Source organism: Mastomys coucha, unplaced genomic scaffold (assembly GCF_008632895.1).
Source record: "Mastomys coucha isolate ucsf_1 unplaced genomic scaffold, UCSF_Mcou_1 pScaffold21, whole genome shotgun sequence".
Lineage (NCBI taxonomy): Eukaryota > Metazoa > Chordata > Mammalia > Rodentia > Muridae > Mastomys > Mastomys coucha.
This window is the reverse complement of record NW_022196904.1, coordinates 27,740,076-27,753,752: the sequence shown is the minus strand read 5'-3', so window position 1 is coordinate 27,753,752 and position 13,677 is coordinate 27,740,076. Positions and strand designations below refer to the sequence as shown.

General features: G+C 44.6%; 1 long non-coding RNA gene across 1 annotated transcript in view; it reads left to right on the top strand.

Moving 5' to 3' along the window:
* The window catches only part of LOC116102045, a 13,930-nt gene extending 4,546 nt beyond the window's left edge, over window positions 1-9,384 (top strand). Inside the window, exon 2 of the long non-coding RNA XR_004122979.1 lies at window positions 9,094-9,384. This is a non-coding gene — a long non-coding RNA (uncharacterized LOC116102045). The remainder of the gene's footprint in view (window positions 1-9,093) is intronic.
* The last annotated feature ends 4,293 nt before the right edge of the window (window positions 9,385-13,677 follow it).

Below are 13,677 nucleotides of genomic sequence, written 5' to 3'. Positions count from 1 at the left end.
TCTCTCTCTCTCTCTCTCTCATTCTTTCTTTTTCTTGAGACAGGGTGCTGACCTCAGATTAACAATTCTCCTGCCTCAGCCTCTCAAGTATGGGATTACAAGTGTGCATCATCACACCTGGCTTCCTGGTTTGTTTCAGCTCCCCAGACAAACCTCTGCTTTCCCACTTCGAATGAGAATGATTCTGAACCCACCTCAGCAGCTAGCCCAGCTCCACCCAGTTCCTGAAGCTCACACAGCTGGATGCGCCTTTCTTTCCTGGTTTTTAGGACTTTCTGCAATGAGTCCTTAGTCCTTACCAAGCCTCCTCACAGATTATTCTGCTCAAAGGGCCAATGGTTTTCAGCCTTTGCGACTCTGTACAAGCCAAATGGGAAGAGATCAGTAAACCCTTTGAGTTGGCCAAGGATAGAGATGGCGTTTTATGGAGCTGAGGTCACTTCTAAGTAGGTGGGATGGAAGCATGAATCAACAATGTGGTAGCTGCAAGTTGAAAGTGATTTATGTAAAGTGACTTTATAATATCCTGCTTGCTTATATCTGCCCCCAAGCCTTGTCCTGTCCTGTTATGGTTCACAAAGGATTGGGGATTAAAAAATAAACACTACTGGGCAGCAGCATATCCTAGACTTAGGAAAGCTGGGCAGAGAGACCTAAGCTAAAATTCAGAGTGGTTCAGGTTGAACAAAAGTCAATGAGATTATACTCTAACTTAAGAAATGGCACAGTAGGCTGGAGAGGCAGCTAGGCAGTGAAGAGCACCTGCTGCTCTTCCAGAGGACCTAGGTTAGAGTCTCAGCACCCTAACTCCAACTCCAAGAGATCTAGTGCCCTCTTCTGGCCTCCATAGGCCCTGCAGACATGTGTGATACACATAAAAGAAGCAGGAACACACATTTGCATCCTAAAAACAATTAAAAAAAATTAAAAGTAGTGGTATCACTAATCTTGGCTGTCAGCATGATTGGGTTGAAGCAACTCCAGGAGACTAGTGAAGCCAAACCACAGGGTGTGTCTGTAAGGATGTATTCAGAGATATTTAGATTATAAGCATTCAGATCCAATCAGTGTTTTAATCCATTGATAGATTTGATTTATATTTTGATTACTGGAAAGTAGTAAATTGTGGAATGCGGGGCCAGCTGAAGCCACTAGGCTATGCCCCAGATATATGCATCCTTGTCTTCTCTCTCTCCTCTTTCCTTCCTCATTCTCTCTGTCTTTTGCTCCCCCCCGGCTGCCTTAAGTGTGACCCCTCTCTCCCAAGTCCTTCTTTTGTGATGCTATGCCTCCCCATGCTACAGAAACTGGAATCAGCCAAAAGTAGATGAGCCAAAATAAAATGTTCCCACCTTTAAATTTTGTGATAGTTCAAATATACTTGGTCCATGGGGAGTGGCACTATTAGGAGGTGTGGCCTTCTTGGAGTAGGTGTGACCTGATTGTCCCAATGTGGGTGGGGTTGGAGAGTCTCCTCCTTCTCCTCCTGGTTGCCTTTGGATCAGGATGTAGAACTCTCAGCTTTTTCTCCAGCACTGTGTCTGCCTGCATGCTGCCATGCTGCCTACCACGATGATAATGGACTGAACCTCTGAAACTGCAAGCCAGCCCCAATTAAATGTTGTCGTTGGTAAGAGTTGCCTTCATCATGGTGCCTCTTCACAACAATGGAACCCTAACTAAGACAAACTGTTCCTATCCATCATCCGGTCCAGTGGCAAAGGCTTACACAGCCATACATGTACTCTGTGGGATGATGCAGACACCCTCCTTAGCCTCTCGGTCTCCTTTTATTTATCCAGGAGAGGGGAAGAGCTTACCCTAGTGGATGGGGACACTGGTGTGCTTTCTCCCCCTGGGGTTTCCCTGAGGATGCTGTTGGCTGGAAGGAACCATCCTAGAAGGAAAGAAATGAAGTTAAGGGCAAGGTACCATGGAGGTTGGGTTCTACCTAATACAGCACCTGTTGACCATCATTCCTGGGACATCCTTGCAGTGTTTGCCTGTGGATACAAGTGTATTAGGCACCAGAGGCAACTCGAAAGTGTCTTCTCAGCTTTCTGAGTCTGCTCTTTCCACAGACACAAAGGAACTTTCCTTTCCCATGACACGTTCTACACGCATTTCATGAGTGTGAGCTGTAGCGTGTGTCCACAGCAGGCTGCCTGCTGTGTCTTTACTCCAAGCTCTCTCGGCCTGTCAGGTGATATCAGACTGTGTAGAGATGCTGTGACAAGGTGGGTTACTTCCTCCTCTCCCTCCTGCAGACACCTAGTGAGGGAGCCCCTGACTGGAAGTTCTGCTCAGTTAGTGGCATTCCTCCACAAGGTGCCTTCCCCCAAGAGTACCTACTGATACCCCTCTGTCTCTATAAAGGTGCTCCTTACAAGGGGCCCTGCATATCTACTGCTTGATATGGATCCACACTGGAGAACCTAGGCTAGATCTTACCCATCAGTGAGACAGGTACACACAGGCAAACACTCATCCATATAGAACGATATTAAACAAACAAGGCTGCTTGTGAGGGAGGGTTTTTCTTCAGGAATGCAGACACTGAGCGGCTTGACATGCTTTAGTGGATGACCCCACACTCCCTCACGCAGCAGCACTAAGTGGGCTTGGTGGCTTTATAAACAGAGCACATGAGGTCAGGCCAAGTGGGGAGTGATGGAGGGAGGAATTGGGCAGGGCGCAGAGAGTGGATAAGATTAAATTTTGCATGTATTTTTGATTAAGAGCCTGGCCTTCAATGACTGAGCCATCTCTCCAGCCCAGCTGATAGGAACAGATGCAGAGAGACCCACAGCCAAACATTAGGCAGAGAAAGAGCCCAAATTGGAGATTTCCATTGGGTTCCTGCCCTTGGAGCTCAGGGAACCTCAAGGAAGAGGAAGAATTGTAAGAGCCAGAGAGGCAGAGAATACTTGGAGAACACAGCCCACAGACAACTCATAGGGGCTCATGGGGCTCGCAGAGATGGAACCAGCAATCCTGGAGCCTGCATGGGTCTGAGCTAGGTCCTCTGTGCATATGTTATGGTTGTTAGCTTGGTGTTTTTGTGAGACTCCTAGCAGCAGGAGTGAGGGTATCTCTGACTCTTTTGCCTGCTCTTGGGATCCTTTTCTTTCTACTGAGTGACCTCCCCCAGTCTTGGTATGAGGATAGAGGAGATGTAGTAGAAAATATAAACAAACAGACAAATAATAATAAAATACAAAAAAGAAAAAAATTACATGTAAATTTTTTCAAACAATGCAAATCTTTGTTTTGTTTTATTTTTGTGGTTTTTTTAACATATCCTAAGATTTTGGTGACAATGAAAAGGTTGGTACATGACTTCTTGAATCATATTTTTTTAAAAAAAAGGAATCAAAAGTAATTCACCTCCTGAAGCCTCACACACATATACCCCACCACCACCCCAAATCCTGTGTTAGCAACTGGGTACATTCTCAACCTGTACGTTTGTCTTTACAAAGTCAAAAGCACAAAGTTTTAAGTCTTGCTTTTCACTGTCACATAGTAACAACATTTTCCTTTGAATGGCAGCTTTTATTACTTGTGCAATATTCTATTTGCATCATGATTTATTAAGTCATCCCATGCTGAATACTTGGTTTGTCATTGATGAGTTTACATCTGGAAAATATCTTTGGAGAAATTATAGTTCTTGTTCTCTTAGGCTGAGGTTCCAAAAAACCACTCACTGGAGAATGGATTAAGTATCTTTTAAACAGTTATTGATAGTAGTGTATGTATGTATGCATGCATGTATGTATGTATATGATTATGTATATATACATATATATATATATATACATTGTATAAGATGATGGGTTTCTACACATGTATCATATACTTTATTCATATTCACCCCACCAGTAACTTCTCTTTACCCCATCTTTTCTTTGTTTTTTCCCAGTCTCCCATCCTATTTTTATCTTTGTTTTTAAAATGTATATCCAATAAATGAAAAAAAGCATGTGATATTTGTCAGTCTAGCTTATTTTTAAAATTACTCATTGAGAATTTTATACATGTGTGTCCTGTGCTTGGATCAAGCCACTCCCCTCCTTTCCTCTCCCCGGCTCCCTTCCTACCCCTCCCTAGCACTTTCTCTTTCCCAGTTTCATGTACTCTCTTTTTAAAAACCTCTGAGCTTACTTTAGTGTTACATATTTGTGCACGGGTATAGGATCACCCACTGGAGCATCATCAGCCTCTCAGAGAACTCATCTCTGAAGAAAGTTACCCTATTCTTCCTAACTACCATCAATTGCCAAAGTTCCTCGGAAAGGGGGCAGAAAGATGGTACGTCCCAATGGTGGGGTAGTTGGCATCTGTAACATGACAGTGCTGCTGCAGACATGAGCTCAGAGAAGTTTTGGAGACACGCACAAGACCAGCACAAGAGTAAGCCATCCCAGATCCCGCAGAGACAGGGAGGAGCTCACAAAGTCTGGCTTATTTTACTTAATACAATGACCTCCAGTTTCAACCATTTCCTCACAAATGGCACAGTTTCTTCCTCTGTAGCTGAATAAAGGTACATGTACCATACTTTCTTCATTTGTCCTTCCACTGACCAGTTGATGGACATTTAGCCTCATTATGTCTGGGCTCTTGTAAGGTATTAGACATGGATATCCATGTATTTCTGTATTGACTTACATTCCTTTAGGCATATACCTTGACACATAATTTTAAAGAAATTCTACATAGATTTTGAAGAACTTCTATATTGATTTCTGACATGAGCATCTTTTTATCCTGAGTAGGGCTATGCTACTTCTCCTAAACTTTCTACTGAAGAGAAAATATCAAGAAGTCTGTGTGAGACTGAGATCTGCTAACCTCTCATTCTAGGGACACTACACAATAGCATCATGAAGCCCCAGGGGACTGGCAAAAGATCCCACCTCTCTTTCAACAGAGCAGCACTTTCCATGCATCTGGGCAGAAGGTGCTGGTTCTCCTGCTGACTGGATCACCAAAATTCAACCAAAATCAAGGACACAAACAGGTTCTCTTAGTATCTCCCAATGGCCAGGCTGCCTTCTGAGTATGAGAGACAGGAATGGAGTCAGAAGCCCAGGATTCTCCAATCTTGGGAGATATAGAATGTGGGATGTCGTGTGTGGCACATGTTGGCCAGCTTCTTTCCTGATGGCTGGGCTTAAAGGTGTACATCCTTAAACCAAGTGGGGTAAATGCTTATGATAGTCAGGGCTCATTTGTAACATAAGGTGCCTACTACAATGACACTGTTCATGTAAAATTGCCAATCTGTGGCCATAGTCCTTGTTTAGAAAACGAGGCAATCCAAACACTGTAATTACAACATGCACCAGCAGCCGAGGGTTCCCTACATTAATGCAGACTGTGGATACATTCGTCAAATCTAGTTTTTTTTTCCTCTCTCTCTCTCTCTGCCTTCTTCTCTGGGTACTTTTAAGTTCAGGGACAGAGAACATGTCTTCATTAGAAACATTAACATTCACAGGCTGTAGTAAATTTTGACAGTGAAAAGGTCTCCGTAACCTTTAGTTGTGGAGAAATTTACTTCCCAAGAAAATTACATCTGGCACTGTCTTAATTAATGCTAGCTTTCTTTTCTGAAAATTGTGGGCTTGTCAGTAAAAAAGGCAGAAAAACTTGAATTTAAAAGGCTGGACACAAAAGACGCCGGGAAATAAAACTCTGTGAGGTTTCATAATATTACACTGTTTTTGTTCGTTCCAGAACGGAGATGAAAAGATCTCGTTTGATTTTGCCAAATGCAGCAACATACATGTAATGTAGAATTGATCTGCATTTTTCCTCTTTTGTCTCTCAGTGTTACCGTGGAAGGCGTGCCTGGGAAGGTATTCTATTTTAAAAGCAATAGGTCAAATAAAATCTATACGTGTGAGGGGTAGGGTGGGAGGATAATGTATGGCTTCGGTTTTTAAGCCTTTCTCTAACTGCTTGTATTAATCGCACTCTCAGTAAGGACGAGGGCTGTGTTTTCTCACGTGAATTCTGATGATCTGACATACACACACTCTTCCTGGCTTGAAATGGGCTCTAAGGAGGATGGGGAGTCCTTGGCTTTCAGTTATTTCTTTTACTTGGCTCGGACTTTTATTTTGACACCAGGAAGCTTCTGGTTCCTGTGTGGTTTAGGGGTTCATTTAGATTCATTTTTTTTCTTCTCTTTGCTTTGTTACGTGATGGTCAAGTGTCACATTTCTCTAGTTTGAGGAAGAGGCTTCACACACGTGGTTGTCCTGGGTGGCTCTTTCTGGCCTCACATGCTTCATGTCACATGACAGTAAGTGATACTTTTTTAAACATGGCTCTCTTGCTAGGTATGAATAGGACTTATAAAGAATGGGCAGATGCATGTTCTGAGGGGAGGCGGGAGTCATCTACAGCCCCTGGAAGCTAATGTAGGGGAGAGAGGGTGGCTTTCCCATAGATCCATGGCAAAGTGGTGGTTCAGCTCCAGGCTTCTGGGTTCTCTGCTTTCTATTGCACATTCCTAAGTCTGTGTGATTTAGTTTTGTTCTATGGTTCTGGTGAAGGATCCCCGGACTTCTGCACTGCTAGAGAGGTGCTTTATCTCTGAGCCACATTGCCAGCACCTCTCTGGTAGGTTCTAGGCAAGTGCTCTGTCACTGAGCTACCTCCCTCACTCCTCACTGATAGATTCTAGGCTGCTGTTCTACCATGGAGCCACACTCCCAGCTCTGTACTGTTGGATTCCAAAGAGCACACCACCATGGAGATACAGTCCTGTGTTCCCTTTTCCTTGTTTATTTTAGGACCAGGCCTCTCTATGTTGCCAAAGCTGGCTTTGGCCTTGCTATCCTCTTGTTATAGCCCCTCAAACAGCTGGGATTACAGACCTGCGCCATCAGGCCCGGCTCTGACCACCTTCCACCTGCATGGTGATGTCTATGCAAGCAAACAGTAGCGTCATCATTGTTACCAGTTTGGGTCCAGCAACCCCCAAAAAATTCAGGACTATTGTGGGAGCCTTTGGCGTTTAGTGATGTCTCGCCAGATGGGTGGGAGCACATGCATCTTGCTCTCAGTGGGGACTCCCTGGGTGCTCTCAGTCCTTCAGGGTCAGGCAGGAAGGCTCGCATGGGCTCCAGCACACTTGGACGCCTCCCCTTTTAATGGAGTGAGCAGGCTCAGCCTTCACCAAGCCTTTATATTGAGCTGGAATTTAATTACATGGTTTTGTTTCCATTATAAGCTTTTTTTAATGGTTATTTTATATTTATGGTAAGTGCTATTAGGTTTTTTTTTCATGGTAATGATATAAAGCTTCTTTTAAAAATTAAATCTATTTAAGTAAAAAAGGATGAATATAAATTAAATAAAGATATTAAGTAAAATAGAATATCAGTGGTTCTTGGGTGTGGCCCAAGATGGTGAGGTTGGTGGACCAGAGTCTCAAGTTCATGTTGGGTAGATGTGAGTTGAAGAGGCAGAGACTCTCAGAAGAGGGCAGTTTGGATCCCTAAACCCTTCCTGGGTGATAGTTCTCCTCCTTCCCAGTTTGTAGGGCAGTAACCATGGTAGGTGATGTACTGCTGCTGACAGGTCTTTCCTGATGCTGAGCCAGCGCCCCTTCATTTAGTAACCTGCTGTGGAGCATGTTAGAGGGGCCCCTCCCCAGCCTGGCCCACTACGTCCTCTTGTAGCTCCATGACTGCCTGATAAACAGCAACATGTTGACAAGAAAGTGGCTTTAAGTGATACCCAGGCTGGTCAAATACTCCATCCACTTCTCTCTCTGACCAGCCTAGGGCAGTCCTGAGTTGGGCTGAATCTAGGCCCTCATAGCTAATATACTGAATTGTATGTACAAATGACACCTAAAGCTAATGTCCTCACAGTTTTCATGACTTAACAGTCCACCCTGAACCAATCAGCAAGTCTGGGAGAGGCTATCAGAAGTGCAAGGAGAGAATGAGGTGCTCCCTGACCCTGGGAGAGGAAAGGGAGTCCTCCCAGAAAGACAGTAGCTTCCTCTTGGTGAACTAGTATAGTGTGAAGAAGAGGAGGTGAAGGAAGCCGGGTGGCCTGTGAGGAGTCTTTGGGGGATGTGCACACCTTTGGGGTCAGTGGGGTCCATGCAGAGCCCTGAAAGCGGGGAACCATGGGGAGCATCAGGAAGTCATTAGGAAAGGTAGGTTATGGGATCTGTATAGTATGTGTATGCATATGTGTATGTGTATGTGTATTCGTATGTGTATGTGTATGTGGGTTATGATTCTGGAAAGACAGAGTCTCTTGGGCAGACAGTCTCTAGACATCTATCTCGAAGCCACCTTCTCATATCCTATCTACCTGCCTGCTTGTAACTGCTTAGAAAATGAAATAATGTCAATTTGAAAAATTAGAGCTAAAAACCAGAAGAACAAAATAAAAAAATCTAAAAGATCTGAGATGGAGTCAATTACTAAGATAAAACTCAGTTCTTGTGTCCTGGAAATGAAGGTGAAGCAGGACAGAGAACAGGACTTCTCAAATGTTAGTGCAGGTAGCCTTTGGCTTGTGCATGTACATGTGCATGCATGTGCATGCACACAAGTGTGTGAGCATGTGCATTGTGTGTATATGCATAAGTGTGTGCATGGTTGTTTATGTGCTTGTGTGTGTGTGCTTGTGTCTGTGTGTTGCTTGCAACTGAAACTCAGGCTAGTCCAGGGCTAGGCAAACTCTGTTTCACTGAGCTGAGCTCTCAGCTCCTTCCTGGTGGATTCTAGGCAGATGCTGCACTACAGAACAATGCTCCAGCCCCCTTGCTGGGGAATTCTAGGCATGTACCGTGCTGCTCAGCCCCACCCCCAGCCCTCATTTTATTTGTATTTTGAGAGAAGGAGTCATGAAGGTTTTCCAGACCAGCCTTGACTCCTGTGTGCAGCCTTAGACCTCCAAGGCCTCTCTCTGAATTTGGAGTTGAAGGAAAACATGCTACGTCTAGGTACTATGCTCAGAGCTTCAGTGGCCAAGAGGTTCTGGACTAGAGGTAGCTACTTTTTCCACACAGTATGCTCTCTGGAACTTAAGGGAGATATCTTTTCTTTGTAGCACCGTGGATCAATGTTTCTGTGTTTCAAACCCCCTCTGGACCATCTGTCTCCAGAGGAGCCGAGAAAGCCCTGGAAACAGGAAGAACATACCTGGGGGCCTTGGCTGAGACCCTGAACCTCGAAAGCTCCATCTGTTCTTAGATATTCCTCAAAGGCTGTTGTGTGACATTCACCTCATAGCAGAGAGCTGATTGGATACTCCCAGGAATCAGGGAACCCCAGAAGTTACAGTTAAGAGATCCGTTTCACATGGACCAAAGATATTACATTAAATCACATTATATTACCACTTTCTTTTTTTTTTTTTTCCTTTTTTCTTTTTTTGGTTTTTCGAGACAAGGTTTCTCTGTGTAGCCCTGGCTGTCCTGGAACTCACTCTGTAGACCAGGTTGGCCTCGAACTCAGAAATCCACCTGCCTCTGCCTCCCAAGTGCTGGGATTAAAGGCGTGTGCCACCACCGCCCGGCATATTACCACTTTCAATCCTTCTGAAACGGCACTTTGCTAGGTGCTGGGATTCTAGAAGGGTACCATCACACGTGAGGTGAGCAAAGGCTCTGAGTTTGGGATTGGTAGAACTTGAGGGCTGGATGGAGGGACTCGAAGTGTGATATTCAAGGCCTGCCTCCCTGACGTGAAGCTGTCTGCGCACTCCCATGGCTTTCTGTTTTCACGTTGTTCTCAAAAGGATTTGGAGGCTGAAGCACAATACAGGGAAAGAAAGAGTGTGTAACTTGCAGACACATAAAATGAGATTGCACAGGGCGATGTGGCAATCCTCCTCTCCAGGCGTTGTTCAAGGCTTCCCTGTGCCCCTAAGCTTGTTTGTGACACACACACAGGTCCTCAGAGGAGGCGTACCCGGTACCAGTCTCTTCCCTGGAAGCTGGTGGCCTCCTGAAGAAGACTTTGCACCAAGCAAAGAGACCCTCCTTGTCAGTTCACTAGCTCTGGCCCATACCCTGGCTCAGTCCAGCTTTCCAAGTGGCCACCCAAGACCCAGACTTCTTTATTCTGCTGTTTCTGCACCTCTCCTGACTGGCCCTCCTGCCACCAGTTTCGGAGTGTCCCCACACTCAGTGCTAGCGCATTCTGCCATTGCTACACACCTCACACTTCATTTCCGTCTTGTGCGAAGCTGTGGGGAGGGCTGATTGGGAAAAGCACATTACCGCGTTCTTTGCCTAACAATTGACAAGAGATGACATGTGTATTTGCCCCAAGATAATGTACAAATATGTTTTACAGGGTTTCCTAATGATAATCACGGTATTTCATTCTTCTTGCCCTCTAATAATGATAACAGTCTGGCGTTATTATTTTTTTTAACTGTTCTCAGCAAGTGTGACATTCAGTTCAGAGAATCGAATGTCAGCAAGAAATCCATACGCGTTCCCCGAAGCTGGGAGAAGCCCCTTGCGTTTATTTTTAGGTTGCAGGAAGAATGAAGTGAACTCACCTGATTATTTTCATTATTTTCTTTTCTCCCTCTCAGAAAGGTGTTTGGCATCGAGTGCCTTTCTGATGTTTATGCAATCCAATCCTTTTGCAAGATGCCCTCATCCGAGCTGTGTGTGAGGTGTGTGTGTGTGTGTGTGTGTGTGTGTGTGTGTGTGTGTGTGTGTGTGTATCTCGGTGGGGGTTGGTGTGGGTGTGTGCAAGCACTGGCAGGGTCTTGACAGAGACTGTGCTGCCCCAGTCTGGGTGTGGGGGAGGGAAAGAATGTTTCCTTTCTACAATAAGGGTTCATTTCAAAGCGAACTGTGTACCCTGAGTGACAAATGGCTTGGGCCCCTCAGCAAAAGACTCAACTAATTAGCAGGTAAAGAAAACACATTAAGGGTCCTCGCAGACACCAGGCAGAAACACCTGCTTTTTATTTTAGTTTTCCTTTTTCTACAGCTACTCTGCTGTCTGGAGGACACGCGTGACTTTCCAATGTCGTCGTTCATCCTTGCTTTCCATTGTTAAGGAGATTAGCTCCAGGGATTAATACCCAGAAACAGTGTGTGTATGTGTGTGTGTGTGTGTGTGTGTGTGTGTGTGTGTGTGAATGTATGTATTACAAACACATGTATTTAGAACACAACATACACTTACAATATTATATATTAGATATTATATCTAATTATTTATATATTAGATATAGAATACATATACTATATTTATATACAAATTGTATACATAAACAATATAATGTACCATATATTTAGAATACATATGCTATATATACAAATAGTATACATGACAAATATAACACATACATATATGTTGTGTGCATATATGTATGGATATAGATTGTTTTTTAATAAACTGCCCACTCTGAGCATACTTCAAAGCATACATATTCCTACCATGAACCAAGAAGTCTGGAGAGATGGCTTAGTGGTTAACAGCACAGGCTGCTCTTCCAGAAGATCTGGGCTCCATTCCCAGCACACACATGGCCCCTCACAACCATCTGCAACCCCAGTTCCAGGGAATCTGATGCCCTCTTCTGGCCTGTGTGATCACTGTATGTACTGGAGCAGACACACATGGAGGCAAAACACACGTAAACATAAAATGAAGGAAAATTTCAAGGAACTGTGCATAAGAAATTATGTTTAGTCAATAGTCAACAGGGTGGGGCGTGGCTCTGTGGTAGAGCACCTACCTATCATTGCAAAAGGATACTTGAGAAAGAACACACACATATATACACACACACATACACACACACACACACACACACACACACCAGATACAAACAGGAAGAAAGATGAGGCCCATGCCTGATACAACTGCATGAGATAAAAAAAGGTTAATGGTTTGCTTATCTGAAATAAGAACTAACTCTGTAGGTTCGAATGGCCTTGGACTCTCAGTGACCGTCCTGTGTCAACCTCCTGAATGCCAAGTAGCAGGCCACCAGTCTCAGTTCCAAAAATGTTTAGATACCTTTAAGACTTATTTATCTATATGTTATATGTATCAGTGCTGTGTACCCCATGGGCACCTGGTGCCCTCTGAAGACAGGTCACAGGACCCCCAGGAATCTCAGTTACAGCAGTGGAGGGCTGCCATGTGGGCACTGGGAACTGAGCTGGTCTCCTCTGCAGGAGTAGGAAGTGCTCATAACCACCAAGCCATCTTTTCTGCTACCCAAATGTCCTAGTTTTAAGATAAACCGGAGTCGCATAGGCCTGCCAGCAGAGTCCTGTTGTCTCAATGCTTGCAGGGTGAGGCAGGAGGGAGATGAGGCCAGTCTAGGCTATATGGTAGACCTTGCCTCAAAAGTAAACAAGACCGCTTGGTCTACAGAGTGAGTTCCAGGACAGCCAGGGCTATACAGAGAAACCCTGTCTCAGAAAAAAAAAGTAAACAAGACCACCACCAAACCCCACCAACCAAATAAGCCAAACTAGAACAACAACAAAGATAATACCCCAAAATAAAGCACATTGTTTCAAATTGACCAACTGATACCTTTTTTTTCTTTCATCTGTTTTGATTTTGTTTGAAGTGTCCAAATTTAAGATAAGTCTTTCCCTTCCATGGTGAGAATCTACCCCTGAGTCCCTCCATGATCTGATGGCTGGGGATTGTCAGTGACGGCATGCATGGTGGTGCTACTGGAGGCCACTACTGGGCTGGGATAGAGTTTGGTGCTTCTGGGAATGTGCTGGATGAAATCCCAGAGAGAAAAACTGATCTCATGTGTAGACCCTGGAGAGGAGGAACTGATGCCTATGCCTGCCCCACTGTGGTGGATGAGGATGACCACACTGAATGAGCAGGCTGCCCCAGCCTGAGACTTTGGGTGTTTATTGACAATCCCTGCACTCATGATTAATCACGCATTCGAAATGTGCGTGCCTTGGAAATTGACTGCAACGCAGCAGAAGCAAAGTTTTCGGTTATTCTCATATAATAAATTGAAGCTATATCACTAAGCAGAATTGTCTTCAAGATTCCAATTGCCTTGTTAAAAGTGTTGTTTACACAATAGTTAGCAAAAACGGAAGTAATTGCATACAGAATCCATTCTAAGCAATTCTTAATGCCCCCCCTTCTTTATTGGCTTTCCATCTTCATTACCCAATATTTTGGTCACTGTCAGCAGAAACCTGACTAGTGAGATGTGGCCGGGACCCCAAGGCTCAGTGACTTCAGGTTTAGGGGAGTACATTTTTTTCAAAATAAGGAATAGGGTGTGTGGGACCCCTGTGGGCCCAGATGGGGGACATCTCGTCAGTCATAGGACACAGATTACAAGGACAGTACCGGAACCGCTCTGTGTTATATTTCATTTCCTAAAACAATATTTACCTCTGGAGAAATCTCCCATTTATTTCTTTCTTTCTGGGCAAAGCAGCTTTGTACACACACAGCGCTGCGGCGAGCCACATCTGTTTTAGATGCTGCAACCGGCAGGATTTTATTTCATAAATATCGTCGGCGTCCAGGATTCAGCTTTCAGAATGCAAATTTGTGTTGGAGTGGGTAAACAGGAGCCAAGCCGAGAACAGGCAAGAGGGCTGCAGGCGGTGGCTGCGGTCTTCTCAGGAGACTCTGTTCTCGGTCCCCATGGAGAGTGGGC